The sequence below is a fragment of the Trachinotus anak genome, unplaced genomic scaffold, assembly GCF_046630095.1.
Source record: "Trachinotus anak isolate AG129_WGS33_773 ecotype Australia unplaced genomic scaffold, CSIRO_AGI_Tana_v1 ptg000019l, whole genome shotgun sequence".
In the NCBI taxonomy this organism is placed as follows: Eukaryota; Metazoa; Chordata; class Actinopteri; order Carangiformes; family Carangidae; genus Trachinotus; species Trachinotus anak.
In genome coordinates, this window is record NW_027273870.1 from 13,290,971 (window position 1) to 13,307,012 (window position 16,042).

A 16,042-nucleotide genomic window follows, 5' to 3' on the forward strand; every position below is an offset into this window, starting at 1 on the left:
ATGTTCATCCTCTTCAGGGTTACAGGGTTACTGAAGCCTATCCTAGCATGCACTGTGTGAGAAGCAGGCACCAGGCTAATAAATACAGTATACTAGACAGACTAACAAATCCGCTCTTGTACTCACACTTACTGAAAATTCAAAATTTCAAATTCACTTGTATGTCTTTGGAGGAAAGAATCTAGCAAATCAGTGTGTTTAAATCCAAGACCAGGACCAGGACCAGTACCAAGGATCAGGGGCCAGTTACAAAAAACCTTCCTTAAAGTCCAAGTTAAGATTTCCTTAAAATAAAAACTGTTGTTCAAAACACTCTTGAGTCTTCCTCTTAAGGTTTCCTTAAAATGTTTACTTACAGTGCATCCGGAAAGTATTCACAGCGCTTCACTTTTTCCACATTTTGTTATGTTACAGCCTTCTTCCAAAATAGATTAAATTATTTTTTTACCTCAAAATTCTACACACAATACCCAATAATGACAAAGTGAAAAAAGTTTACTTTTACCTGAGCCTTTACCTGTCTCTATCTTGTCTTTAAAACAAAAGTAGATATTGCACTTCTGTGCTCCAGCAGTTGATGACTACAAAATGCCTCATTTGTATTCATCTGGTGAAAATGGATATATTACAAATGGCCAGTGGTTAAAGGTTCTGTAAACAAGATTTTAAATAATAATACAGCAGCAAACAACTATTTTCTTTGTAAAGTTATAGTGGACTGGTGGCATCCTGAGCAGAGAAACAAGTCACACCCCCTCTGTGTGTGTTGTAATCTGTGTTTCTCTGTTTTTTTTTTTTTCTTATCCGATCCACAGCATGAGCATGTTAGTGCATGTGAGTCCAGGTTACTGCATATGAATCCCCCCTGTTGAACCACTGACCCTCCCCAAGTTTATAAAGACACAGTCACTGCCCACAGGTGAGATGGCACGGTAAAGTTTGGAGCATCCAGGTGAAAGCAAATTTCACCAGAATTTCCTCCACCAAAGAAACTAGGTTTTTGTCCAAAAAGACCTTGATAAAGAAAGTAAATGTAAAAGTAAACTAAAGTTTTTACTGGCTTCACCAGTGTCTTTACCAGCCCTCTGTGTGAGTTTCTATCACATAATTAACTCTGAACATAACGGTTCCAGCCTGACTCTGAACTGATTTTTTTTCTCCTCCATGTGCAAATTGATGCTACATAATGTTACGTCAGTTTTCATTAGTGACGGCTACAGTAGCATGATAACATTAGCTGACTTGCTGTTACCCTTATTATGAATGTTACTATCGCTAGCTGGCTAACTGTTGGCATTGCTGTGGAGCATATCATAGCAATATAAGTGTGGGTTAATGGTTGTGGCTGGATTGTTCTTTGTTGGCTCTCATGCACACGGTAGCTTTATTCTGTTGTGCTTCTTGTTGTGTTTGTTGACCGCTTACACTGGGCTTCATAACATCTTGCTGACTGAGAACGTGAATTGGATGGCAATGAAATGCACGACACAGCTGTGACTGGTCAAAATATAGGGATGAGTGCTGTATTTTAATCACACCTTCGTTCAGATGCAGTGAAACCTTACTGTTTTATACTATTAGAGTCAAACAGTATAACAAGACTAAGTGTGCTGTTAATTCAAGAAAACATTTCAAAGGTAACTTCATATGACACCGTCACACTATGTGACCACATGTCAGTGTTTTAACAGTTTTTAATTTCTCTTTGTCAGTTCCTCTGTTGTTACAACAATAACTTCTAGTGCAGCCTCCAATCTACTATTAAATCTGGAAGAAAGATGTGTGTGTGTGTGTATGTGTGCACCTGTGTGTATGCTTGTGTGTGCAGAGCAGCAGGATAGCAGTCTAAGTAGCCTAGGGATAAAGTGTGTGAGAGGAGATAAGGATAACACACAAACACTCTGTTCGATAAGACATATTATTCTGTTACCTTTAAACACACACAAAGACACACACACACACATGCAGTGAGAGAGAGAGAGCAAGAGAGGAGAATACAGAGAGCTCCTGCACCAGATGGAAATTGGTCCAGCACACAGTAAAACACATAAGTATATAAACACACTTTTCAACTCACCATTCAATTACTATCAAACACTTGCATGTGCACACACACACACAGACACAAACATCGACACATACACAATAATCTACCATTGCCAACATTCAGGTTGATACTCTGTAGAGCTGTGTGTGATGGAAAGTGTGTGTGAGAGTGCAGGTGTGAGATTAAGTCAGTGTATCTGCACATTAACAGGTGTGTGTTTTTCTGTGTTGTTATTCTTCACTCTCTCTGTCTCTCCCTCTGTGTGTGTGTGTGTGTATGTACTTGTGACACCAAACATGCAGAGAATCTAAGAGATGATGAACCATCTGACATCCAAATTGATGTTTGTAGATTCATTTCATATAACGATAAAATAAACTGCACCGTGGCCCTCTCCTGCTTTAAGCCTGGACGTAACACACTTGCTGCTATAAGACTGCAGACACCATAATTATTGCACTGTAAAAGTCAGAGCAGGAACAGGAGGCAAAACAACACACTGAGCTACGGTGGTAAAGATATCACATGATGCACGAGTGTGCACAGCAAGTGCAAATCCACACACACAAACACACACACACACACACACACACACACAATGAACTTGGGAGAGTAGAATTAAATTAAAAAAGAACCTGAGCATATGACAGCTGCAGTAGGAGAATAGAACTGTTTTAATTATTCTTCCATATGTTTTCATGTATGAAACGACCCAGTAGGAATGTGGAAGAATGATTCTGTCCCACCTTTTTTGACCCATATAAGCTGTTGATGACTGTAACCATGATCACTATTACACCAGAGGTGGATGGGGCAACAACTAGTAGTTGAAAACTGGCCACCAAGTATTCACATACAGACATATTGTTCTGTGTTCAATTTGACAAACAAACTTCAGTGTCAGTTCTGATCGTTAGATTGCACTTGCTTTGTGCACATTGTGTTTACAAGATGCATGAACTGTTATCATAACTTCAAAGAGTCCTTTCAGTACTTAAGGTTATTTATGGGACATTTTATCAAACAGCATGTTAGATATTAGATATTTTATTATTTTTATTACATATTTCCTCACACAGTAGGTGGCCAACCCAAATGATGTCTTATTTTAAAAAGGGTAGCTGACATAAAACATTTTTAATAACAATAAACAAACAAACAGACAAATGAAAACAAATTTATAATAATCTTAGATTTTTAACATGAGCTCTTTTTATAATAAATCACAGGAACTAGCACATACATGAATGATTTGTGCTTCAGAATCATCTTAAGGCTGAGGAAAGGAACACGCATGCTGGGCATGAAGAGAGGATACAACTGGGCAAATCATTTATGTGTATTGACTAATTATTTTTTTATAAGGAAAGGCAAATTTCTCTCATCTAAATTTATATTTATAGTCTGCATTTCTTTCTGATGCAAGTGAAAGTGTGTATTTGGTTATGGAGACCTTGTTCACATTCCACTGATATTATCAATGATTCATGGCAGGTTGGCAGAGTTCCAAAGACATGACTACATTCAGTAGAGCAGACCATTTTGAATAGTGTTGGGTCACCAAATCAAGCCTTCTCATCTTTTTTTTTTGCTTCAGCTCTTCAAGTGTGAAGGTAAATGTAATGGAGGCCAGCACTTACAATTCCCTCCTATGTGTCTTTTTATTTAGCTATTTCCCACCTTTATTACCTGCTTGTCTTGAGTCTACACTATTTTTAATAAAAACAATATCAACAAAATGTTTTTAAATGTTATTTATTAATTTAAATATATATATTCATTAAATCATAATTATGAGACTATAATTGGCTGCTTGTTGTGTAAAGTGATTTAGGTCAGTACTGCAACTAGCCAGTTGTTGTTGTTCTTCTGTGCCATTCATGCCAGATCTGCTGATTGGCTGGTTGTCATAGTGGTCAGGGCTGTGATTGGATGGTGATATTCAAGGTTGGTTCTGTGATTGGCTGGTTGTTGATGCAGCTCTCAAAACTGCAAACTAAATATAGCGTCATCACAGTTAACACCCCCACCGCAGAGCACTGGCTTGGATTCAAATGCAGGGGACACACAAAGACATTTCAGCTTCAATCAGTCTACCATATAATTGTGAAATTGGTTATTGTGTTCAGCACTAAGAGTGTAAAAGTGAAATGCTATATAAATATCTGTATTGGTAATGCACTAACTACTGTATACTGTCATGTAAGCTACCATAATGCCACCTGTCTTCCTTCTTTGCTCTCCTCAGAATTACTACAGCCGCTGAGGTCATTTAATGCTAAAACCTAACTATGGATCATAAAAGCTTTTTTTCTTGCACTATTTTAATTCTATTTATCAAATCTTATCAAACGTTACTACACACACACACACACACACACACACACACACACACATATACATATATATATATATATATATATATATATATATATATATATATATATATATATATATATATATATACAGTATACACTATACATACAGTTTAGCGTGACAAAGTCTTAAATAGAAGGAGGATGGGCCAACAAGCACATTCTCAAGGGAGACCACTGGGCTTTTCCTATTTGAAACCAATAGTCACTATCATTTTCCTTTCAAAGCCCGTTCCACAACCTTGACTGTGTGTTTCATATTGTAACCATGACAACAAAGGTCCCCTAACCTTATGGAAGTACTTATTTTAAACAAAACCACAATCTTTTACTAAACCTAACCATGGTCTGGCAGCAAAGAATAGTTTTCTCTTAATGCTTATGCTAGAAGAAAGGGTCAAGGGGTCACTGATATCAATGTGTAACATCTTCTGGGGACTATTAATCTCTAAATGCTTCAGACTCCAAAAGAACTGCAGTTAGGTCACCCTGGATTGCTTCAGTTCAGTACAATGTACTGAGTTTGCAAATCCAGTTAATAAGTTTTATAATCATTTTGATACTTTTCATTTTAGTAAAGAAATTCAGGACCTAATAGTGGACAGGGCTGAACACATGGACAAAACATTCAGATTCATTATTTGGAGTTTTCAGCTCATCTAACTGCATGTCTTTCAACTGTGGAAGGAACATACTACATGCAAAGAACCCCAGCTGGCCAACTTGGGTTCAAACCCACAAGCTACTTGCTGTGAGGCAAGAGTGCTAACCACTGATGTACCATGCTGTCATTAGGGGACTGATAAATATCATGAGAATATCTCTGTTCACAATGTGTGATCTGAACTTTAATAGAGATGGATGACAAAGCATGTCCATGACCAAGAACACAGGAATAATTCTACGACATAAGACTTAAATGTGTGAAAATTCCCAAGTGGTATGACCTGTTTTAGCTTCTACCACATCATAACTTTACAAATTTTGCTGCACTATAGGTGATGTAAATAGCAACTCCATGACATATATATGTGTGTGTGTGTGTGTGTGTGTGTGTGTGTGTGTGTGTGTGTGTGTGTGTGTGTGTGTGCGTGTCTGTGTTATTACTTCTAACGGCATATACCACTTTTACAGTAAAACTACAGACAAAAGGTGACAGACCTGACACCATCATGAGCTTCTTGAACACATGGTTTTAAAGGCTAATACAGACAGCTGTGGCTAAACACATTAAGCTTGGTGTTCAGTGCAGATTAAAATCATCAGCATTGGACTGCCACTTGCTTGTGTCTGTGTGTGTGAAGCAGACAGAGACATCTCTCTGTCCACTCATTGTTTTGTGTGTGACAGCACCTTTTGTATGGCTTGGCGTCAGACGCGACTCAGTATATAAAAGGGTCAGGCAAAGATCGGAGAAAGGGAGGAAGATTAAGGTCAAAATAATTTCCACAGGCAGGGAGAAAAAAGAATATGAAGACAATACAGGCTGTGTAGAAAAGAGTAAACTGGACTGAGTAAGACACACACAAGATAATCAGTGGGATGCCTTCTTTTGATGGAGACTAGAGTGAGCTTTAAATTAAAAGATGGTAATGTAATCACAGAAGCTATTACTGGACACAATTTTTCTCAGCTCCTGGAAATATCAGCCTTTTCATTGTGCCCTTTAGTTTAGTCAGTATATTTGTAAAACACAACAACAAATAAAAACAACAAAATGGGCTAAAGTCTACTTTACAAAACAAAACTTATTTTAATTGTGTGAGATGTTAAATAACCGCCCAAGAAAACTTTTGTAAATGCCCAGTGTAAACATGATAGGTTCAAAAATGAGTGTGTTTCATGAGAATTTGCACTATTGACTCTGAATGTCATGGAAGTTTCTTCTTGCTCTTATTGTCCAAATGCCATCAGTGAGTCCATTAATTGAAATCCTACTTTCATAAATCAATAAACCAAGTCAAATGTGAGTGTTTCACTAAAGATATGGGGACAGGATGAGACACAAATACTTTCCAATCACCTTGAAGTTAAGGTACTGTTACCACAGTCAGTTAATGTGGCACAATTACTTTCTCTTGTCTTTTGATTCAACTGCTGTTTGTAAATGCTTTTTGGAGACCATAAGTGTACGTTTGAGGGAACAAATAGTTCAAAAATCAATGCGCAAGAAAGGTAAGACAGGGTAAAAAAGATAAGTACTTCCACTGCATATTGTTTACTATCAAGCTATTGCACTGAAAATGATAATTAAACTTTCTTGAAACAAAGAGCCCCTGAGGACACTTCCATTAGATAAGGTCTATCAACCTTATGTCCAGAGTTAGTGCCTTGAATTTCTGTATTTTTGACTATTTCATAAACCTCATATTCATTTCAACTCTTTGCCATTTCACACATGCAGATGTTGTCGAATTGACTTGTCTGAGCCTTTGTGCTAGGAGTGGCTACCAACAGTTTTACATGACAGAGCTTTCACACCAAAAGTGCAACAACCGCACGGAGCAAAGGCCATTTTTCCCCATTGAAGCCTGTGGCTGGGTGGGGACAAAACTGGCTTTCCACCAGGTTTTGCATTTGATTCCAAATGGAGTCAGGGTTATATTTTCACTGTAGAGAGGAATCAATCAATCCCCCTAGGGCATATAGATACATCAATATTCAATAAGAATATAATACAAATAGGTGGGAAACCCTTATAATTCACTTCCACTCAGGTATCTATAACAGCAATGGATTAAGGTCCTTCCAAGACCTGAGAGGTACATTTAATTTACCTGGGTCATCTTTCTTTTTTCTAACTACAATTGTGCACTGCCATGTACACAGATGTGATCAGACATCCACTTGTAGAAATAATAACTTTTTAAAATGTTTTAAACAGCTCAACAACTAAGTTTATCATTGGGCATCATGGCTGTAAATTATAAAGGTATTCATAGGTTTTATTTATCTCCAAGAGAAAAATGCCAATTTAAATTGACTGCAAGTCTAAAATAAATAAATAAATAAAATAAAAAAAAAAGAAAAAAAATTAACAAATAAAATAAAACATTGTGACCTAAATACACACCATTGACTTTAATTGCTCTATAAAGTTATTTCTTTAGAAGGAAGAATAAGGGTCATGAAAGCTAAGGCAACAGAAGCTCTAGCAATGGAAAAGGTGAAATTACAACTATAGTCACATTGTAGATTGCATAGATACATTATTTGACGATTATGGATGTGTATGTGTACGGAATTATATGTGCAGGTGTACAGTACATATATATAAAAAAATGTGAATTTGTGCATGTATTTTGTGTATTTATTTATTTTATGTATTAAATCTATACACTTCAATGAAACACTGAACTACAACTGACACAAGCCATGTATTATTCATATTCTTACACTGATATAGGCTAATATGAGGTAAGATTTTAAGTATTATCCTGCATGAGACCAACCATTTTGGCTTATAGTAGCTCACTTATCCATATCAACAAATGTGCATTTTAACCAACATCTAAAAAGGGGACATAGAAACCCACATTATTTATTTCTGTATTTCCTGTATTTATATTTAAGCTAGAAAATGAATACCAACAGAGGGACGGAAATGATAATTATAAGACTAAACGGTGATCAGATTATACCTTAGTGAAAAGATGTAGATGTGTCATGTGATGTCAACACAATATTTTAGTAATTTGATTTTTATTGTCTGTTACATCTTAAATGTACATAGGGATGAAAGGTAAACCAATAAAAATTTTGTCACAAAAATAAATAAATAAATCCTAGTAAAATAACCTTCACATTTACACATTTACATTACATTGTAGTCCATAGATTGGATGTTTTGCCTTATCAAATTTATGTTCAACTGAATATCCTTCTTTACACCTTCATTGTGGTACACACATCTTTACAAATTCTTCTCTCTATACACCCACAAACATTCAGGAGAATTCTGGAGAATTGTTGACTGGTGGAAAAGTTATTTCTCAAGTCAGCTTTCTGAAGCAGACATGTAAAGACGTTTCTAATATTCCTCAAAGAGACTCAGAAAAGAGGAGTTATTTGACTACCATGCAGTGTGTGTGTGTGTGTGTGTGTGTGTGTGTGAGTGAGAGAGAGAGAGAGAGAGAGAAAGCAGGAGAAGTGTCCTTGAATGACTGGATGGTGAGATGGAGGGCATTTGTTTGAGTAGCCAAGAAACATAGGAGGTGAGACCGATAGGGGATGGACACACCAGAGCCATTAATAGGGGAGGTATTTTGTGTGTATTTGTTTGTGTTTGTGTGTGTGTGTGTCATAGAAATAGCCTTGAGATGATGTGGCATGATGTGTATGTTAGCGACAGTTAGGGAGTGAAAGATGATGATGAAGACCGATACATACAACAGGATGAAAGAAAGGAAAAAAGTAGACATGGGGAGGGGTATGAGAGAGATAAACAGAGAGATGAAAGTAGGGATGGAGGGCAGATGAAGAGGCCCCTTCGATGAAGATGCCATACCCGAACAGATGCCAGCTGTTCCACTGTGTGTGTGTGTGTGTATGCAATCATCCTCATGCTGTTATGAGCTCATTATAAGAACAGATCTGAAAAGACTGTTGATGATGATAGAGATGATGGTAATGATGATGATGATAATGATGATGATGACATGATGATTGTGACAACAATATCTGCCAATCTTAGTCTGGATTCATTCTGATGCAGTGGACTTTTTTAGGTTAAAGGATTGCAGGAAAAGAAATGTTGCAGTTGTCTGGGTCTGTTAATACACAATAATGAATCATTATCAAATTTGCTTTGAATTCTTGGTACTATTTGAGAATAGACTATGCTTTTGACAATATCTACACCACAGTTAGGATTTTGTTTGGTTTGGTTTGTGTACTTTTTGTACTCTGAATTTAATGAGGATGATAAACATTTTGAAGAGAGCTACTGTCTACCAAAAGAAAGTGAAACACACTGTTTTTGATATATGAAACATAATTTCACATGGAAACACTTAGTTGCATACTAATAAATGAATATGATATAGGCAAGTTTTTGTTTTGTTTTTTTTTTCCGTGTGAATTGTGAGGCAAAACATTAATTAATTAATTAACATTCATTTTGCATCTAGTATCACAGTATGAAACATTTAACATGAACAAAATGATGGGAAATGTCACTTGAGATTTCATATGTGATTAATGGTGTATGAATGTAATTTTGTTTGTGCAATATGAGATTGAGAATATGACACATGTAACACATGTAACATGGTCAATTTGCATATGAGCCCATGTGATTTTTAGAGATTTCACATGAGAAATGTGAAAATATAATTTAATATAAAATGTCACAGGTGAAACACATTTTATTCCCAGGTGATAAATTCACATATAGTGAAAACATCATATCAGATATGATGAATTTACTTGCAGGAACACGCTTTTCAGATATTTCACATGTTAAGTGTTAGATGTGATAATCTCACATGCAATATCACATATGAAATGTATCTAGTCCTTCATATTATTACTGATTGAAAGCAATAAAACATAGGACATAGGCCCTGAAAGTTGAGTGTCAAAAAAACTATTCTGGTGATCAGTTTTCTAAGTCTAATCTACTTTGTTTACTATCCTGTGTTTATGACTTAAGAGCAGGTGAAAAAAAGGGTTTGTGAGGAAATCTTCCTAGAGTTCCTTATTTTTTTTTATTTTTTGTTGTTTTGTTTCATCTTTAGAACAGGTGGTAAGAAAACAAAGTTTTGTCAGCATTGTTGTAATATTAATTTTGTGCCCAAGAGGCTCTAGTTCATCACTAACTCAGTCTAGGCCTAAAAACATTCATAATTTCTTCTATGTGATTTATAGTAAATGTAATTGCAGTGTTAGATAATCAGTATACAGTTCCACAGTATATTTATTTAGATCAGACTTACAACATGTATCACCTTAAATATTTTTCTTCTCACTTGCCTCTCGAGGCTTCTGTATATCTTACTTTGCCCTAGGTCACAGTGTCATGTTTATTTTACCTTCCCTTAATTTTACAAATTCTACAATACTGACATACCCAAAAGTCTGAGAACACACCCCACTATAAATGTAAAAAAGGATAACACCATTACCCTCGATGTCTTTGATTAGAATGGATGAATAGCAGTCCCTGCAACGATTCAGAAGTGGAAAAAATTTACTACGATTTTATACCCTCTAAACACTGGGATAATGAATGGTCAATGGCTAAATCTTTGTCAAAATTCTTTCATTGGTGAATTTGCATCCAAATCACCAATGCACAATAAGTCCTGGGGTCTAAAGTTTGCCAGTTATTTTTCCCCTATTTTTCAGCCATCCTAGTAGTTAATAGACTGTTGAGGTAGTATGCCCTAGCATTTGCCTCACTCATGGAAGCATGTTTTTGTGGTTTGTAAAAATGTAAAAGCAGTAATAGGTTTTAGTAGTGAAATTGAAAGATCAGATTTTCAAAATCCAAGGTTTTTCATGTGGCTGTGTTGATAGAGGTATAAAATACAGTTTCTGAGACTTGCACTCAGTTGCAGAGGTTCATTGCTGTGTTATTTTCTTGGCTAAAGGTCTCGCTCATGCTGTTTTATGTTTCCTCATTTTCACAAAGTCTTCAGTGTGAAAATTGTTTTTCTCTGTCATTATAACTGGCCTTAAAAAGTGTTGGACTCAACTTGATGCAACTTGCCGACACTCTAAAGGCAACAGGTGAGCTTATTGGCCTGTGAAAAGCTGCCAGTCGATACCAACAAACACCAGAAGCTCACAGGTTGGAGGGGTGAGATTAGATGGAAACCTAACAACTGACTTTCTTGTAGCTGACATGTCTAACTCTGCCCGTACTCTGGATTTAGACAAAGGGGAAGATGGGAAAGAGAGGCATAAGATAGTGAAGATAATGACAGTCTCTCAAGCTCACACATCTCCCAGGACACAGAAGGACAAACAGATAGATAAGCAGACTGACAAGTGAGTATAACAACCTCACCAATGTGTCAAGCCTCTGCTTGTCTTCTCTCTCAGGATTTAGATACAAGCAGAGATAGACAGACAAGCAGAAAGACAGAGAGAAGCAGTGTGGCCCTTTAGGGAAGCCTCATTGCAGAGTCTGTTGGTGAATTACATTTTACCATGAGCTTTTTAGAACATATCATGTAAAATAAAACTAAATCTTAATCTGCTCTAGTGACACCTATACAACTATAAAGTTTGTCCTAAGGGTGATAATAGAGAAAAAGCTATGGGGCAGTTGTGCAAGTCAGAATTTTGACCTGGGGTGAACATATGGGTCGAGTGGTTGGGGAGCATGGCTGGCCCGCGTGAGTGCAAGATGCTCTTGGCAGGCAGTTGCTGGTTCGACTCCCAACCGGCCCGACTCTGTCCTGCATGTCATTCCACTCTCTCTACCCCCTTTCCTGTCAGTCTCCACTGTTCTATAATAAAGGCACAAAAGCCCCCCCCCCAAAAAAAGCCCAGCTTTATTTGCAAAATATTACTCAATGGAAACACAGACCATTTGCAATTGTGTTTTCTCGACTTTTCTAAAAAAAAGTCACTTCTATTTTGTCCAAAACTGCGATGGAAATCTGACTAGTGCTGATTTAATTCAATCATCACGGCAATCATTTCTTAACCTCTACCACATTAGGTAGTTAACCCAAACACTGATTCCTTCCAGGGCTCAGACAATAACTACACCAAAGTTGTAGTTGTCACAGATAGTATATAACAAAATAATCACAAGTCATCTTGTCAATAACACTGAGCAGGAAATGTAACACTTATGGATACAACTGAGACTCAAATGCAGATAAACACATAGAAGTCGATGAAAAGTTAAAAAACTTGTGTGTACTGGAGAGCAAACTGGTCATACACAATTGGTCAGTCAGATACAGGCAAAAATCCAAAGACCAAAAAACTAAAATTTCAAATCAGGGAATCATACATGGGGAGAACGCTGGAAAGAGATGCACACACCCAGTAGAACAAAGAAAGTCTGGCAAGGAACAAAGGAAACAGGGGGAGTATACAAGGTGGACTGACAGGAAATACCAGAGGCAGGTAAATTGATTGGGAGCAGGTGTGGCTGATCAAAGGATGGGAGACACACAAGGGCTGGAACTGAGATGACATGAGAGGTTAGTATTTCAAAATGAATCAGTAAACAAGACATGTAATAATTTTAATGGGATGTTACAGGGTCAGACTGGTGTTTCTATTCAGTATTTATCAGTTTTTAGTGGCATATATATGGTTACCATTACAAAAGGATGGCTCCTAAGCATGTTTGGGAAGACCCTATCTAAACTAGTTTAGCCTGGCAACAGGTAACATACCTGGTTAACAGGGCCAGCACGTGGAATAGCCAACATAGGCAATTGCCTAGAGCATTGGAGACAAAATACAATGGTTGTATTATATCACATTTAGATTTATAATGGGTGGGACCATAAATCATTGCCCTAGGCCCTCCCAAAGGGTCAAGGCTAGAGCTTTCACGTGGGGTTTATCTTTTTCTGTCTAGGGGTTTAAGCAGCAGATCAGTCAGTCAAGTCAGACAGCAGTCACAGTATAGATGGCAAAGTGATAGGACAAAAACAGGGATACCCAGAGGCCCCCCAGCCAGAACTTGAAATATTGGAAGGAATATATAAATGTGAAGAAGTTACCCGATAGTCTTAAATGGAGTTCACATGACAATGTAAAATCTTTACAAAAATTTAAGCAATATCCTTATGTATGTTGCTATGCTGTTTTGCATGAGCTTTGAACTGGTTGCCAGCAACCAAGATGAAAAGAGCGAGCTATTAGCCACTAGTAACATCCCTGGGTTGGTGCTCCTGTAACATTTCAGAGCCTCCATGTGAGATGCTTTGGTCAGTTATTCTGTTTTTAAAACGTAGAAGGTTTAGCTGTGGTGCTTCTGGTTTAACAGCACTGTACTGAGCAGGTGACAGGTCTGTTTAAAGACTGTTTGTGCTCTGAAAGACATCACAGTGTGGAAGAGGGGTGAAAATTAATGTGTTCACCCAGGTGTCATGTTTACATCACTGCCAATCGGAGCCGGAGCCGATAAATACCTGTGACTATTGCAGAGTCATTTGTCCCAGCAGTGAATGGCGACTGTACCCTTTCACATTGGTGATAAAAGCCAAATGTGTGTTAGCGGGTTTTTTGTCCAGTGTAAAACAGGCTATTGCTTTAAGGGGGCTTCCCCCCCTCCCCACCAAATCTTTTTTTTTTTTTTTTGCCTCCTCTGTTAATAGCAAAAAACTACAAAATCACTGTTGGAGATAAATGTGAGTATTCACAGAGAAGTAAGGCAACAGACAGTCTTGCATTACCTCATCAAATTATTTGTCTAATGAATGCACAGAATTAAACAATATTCATCCACAACACCGACTAATTCTCAATATTATCAGTGTGAAGAAAGACTTTCTTCAGGATATTTCTTGAAAGATACTTTGATATAAGACATCACACATCACAATCAGCCAGACTGAAAGCCTCTCTGCCAGCCACCTTTCTCTACTAGCCTTGAAACATCTGCCTGGCATCACAGCACTACAGCCAAACTCCGACCGTACATCAGCTTTACAACACACTGTAAATCGTAGCACCCTCCACACTAACATTCATTAAATCACCAAATGCTATTGGCCGTGAACTTCTGGCAGATTAACAGGCCCCCCTGACACACACACATTTGTCTTTCAGACGGAAACACAAATATTCGTGGGTCATAAAACAGGTCGCATTTGTTGTGGCAGGTTAATGGGACAACCACTGCTGGTTAATGTGATGCATTTTAGACAGACGCACAGTGTGATATTCTCCTATTTGCATGTTGGTAGAGATCTGTGAGAACAAAAATAAAACAAAAAAGAAATACACCACAACAGACAACAATTTTTTTCTGGATGTGTGATTTTTTGAAATTGTTTAACTGTTCTGTGAAAAGTTTTTTTTTTCTTTCTTATTTTTGTATTTGTGTAAACACTGTATGTATTTACATACTGAGTATCATTTTTATATTGTATATTTATATTTCTGTAAACATATTTTATTTTATGTGTATGTTTAACATATAGGCTATGTTTACATGTATATTTTTAAAAGTTTTATAGTATTATTATCATTATTATTATCATCATTATTTTATTATTATTAGTAGGTGTTTTTTTATTATTATCATTTGCTACCAGTGGTATACCAATTTTATGTAATCAACATTTGTAATTATTCAAAAGCACACACCAAATTTGGGTGCCCAAATAGGGTGTTTTTCTTGTTTAGTAGACACATTCTATAGTTGAAATTTGACCTCACTACAACAACGGTACAGGGGCTTAAACCGTGCTGCTGTAATTAGATAAATCTGTGAAATTTGTATGTGAAATTTGTATTGCTGCCTTTTCAACAACCTGCTATTGTTGCTGATGTTGGATTGTTGTTTCAGATGTTTTTGTGTCCAGTGTAAATCAAACACTGAAAAACATGACGAGGTGACTGAAATACACTAAATTGGACTATTTATCAAACTATATAGAAATGGTACATGCACAAAAAGATCATATTAATATATTTAGTTCTATCAAGGAAATTTCTCTTGAAACAAAAGGCATACATAACTAATGAATGAACTTTGTCTCTATTTCCTTCATAATTAGTACCAGATTAGTTAATATAGTAAACTTGAGGGGAAAAAAAAATATTAGGAAATGATTTAGAGAATAATAGGCCCATAAAATTATTTTTTACAAAATATTTGAAAATTCCAGCAAAATCTTATCATTAGTTTATGATAAGTTTGAGTCCAGCTCTTGGCTTCTATTTATCACATCTCATTACTTTCCTCTATTCCGTATTTCCCTGCTTATTTTTATCCAATGATAAAATGGTATAAAATAACCATTCAACCAAAAAATGTGTCATTTTCATATGTTAAGATTTGGATAAAAAAAACTCTTGTGTCTCTCTTCTCTGTTTATCTCTATATTTGTTTTTTGTATGGTTTTGTTGAGATATTTTATCTAAATATTTCAAACTAATTATCATGCATGAACTGATACAATAACATACATTCCTTTTTTTTTTAAGGAGAAAAAGAAGACATGAGAAAAATGAAAAGTCTATCAAGAGAAGAACTGGCTCATTTAGTAAAGATGTTGCTGTTGTTCATTTGTATTTTACACTTTGATCTGTGAAACAAATGTATCTGAATACAAAACATTTTGGGGTGCCCAAAGGCACTTTAAAAATCTGACACAAAAAAAAAAAATCTGAATCAAACCATGTGAGACGGAAACATCATGAGCCTACGGCCTTATTTGTTCAACAAGAAGACCTCCTGCACTCTTTATGGTGTGATTTATTTTGTGGCACTTTCAAATTAAAGTAAATTTTCGGCATCATTGAAGAGATGTTATCAGCTTTTTTTTTTTTTTCCATTTCCGTGCAAGTTTTCTACATGACAATTATGGTTAATAAAATACTTGGAAAGAAACGAACACTTTGAAAACTCACATTCCCCCTGAATGCACACACACAGCAAATTTTGAATACTTTAAATTTAGCCCCTAGCAAAAGT

The 16,042-nt window shown here is 36.4% G+C and overlaps 1 long non-coding RNA gene across 1 annotated transcript in view; it reads right to left on the reverse strand.

The window, feature by feature from the left end:
• Positions 1 to 16,042, reverse strand: part of LOC139635775 (uncharacterized) — a 184,554-nt gene that overhangs the window by 619 nt on the left and 167,893 nt on the right. The gene's annotated exons all lie outside the window — the stretch shown is intronic.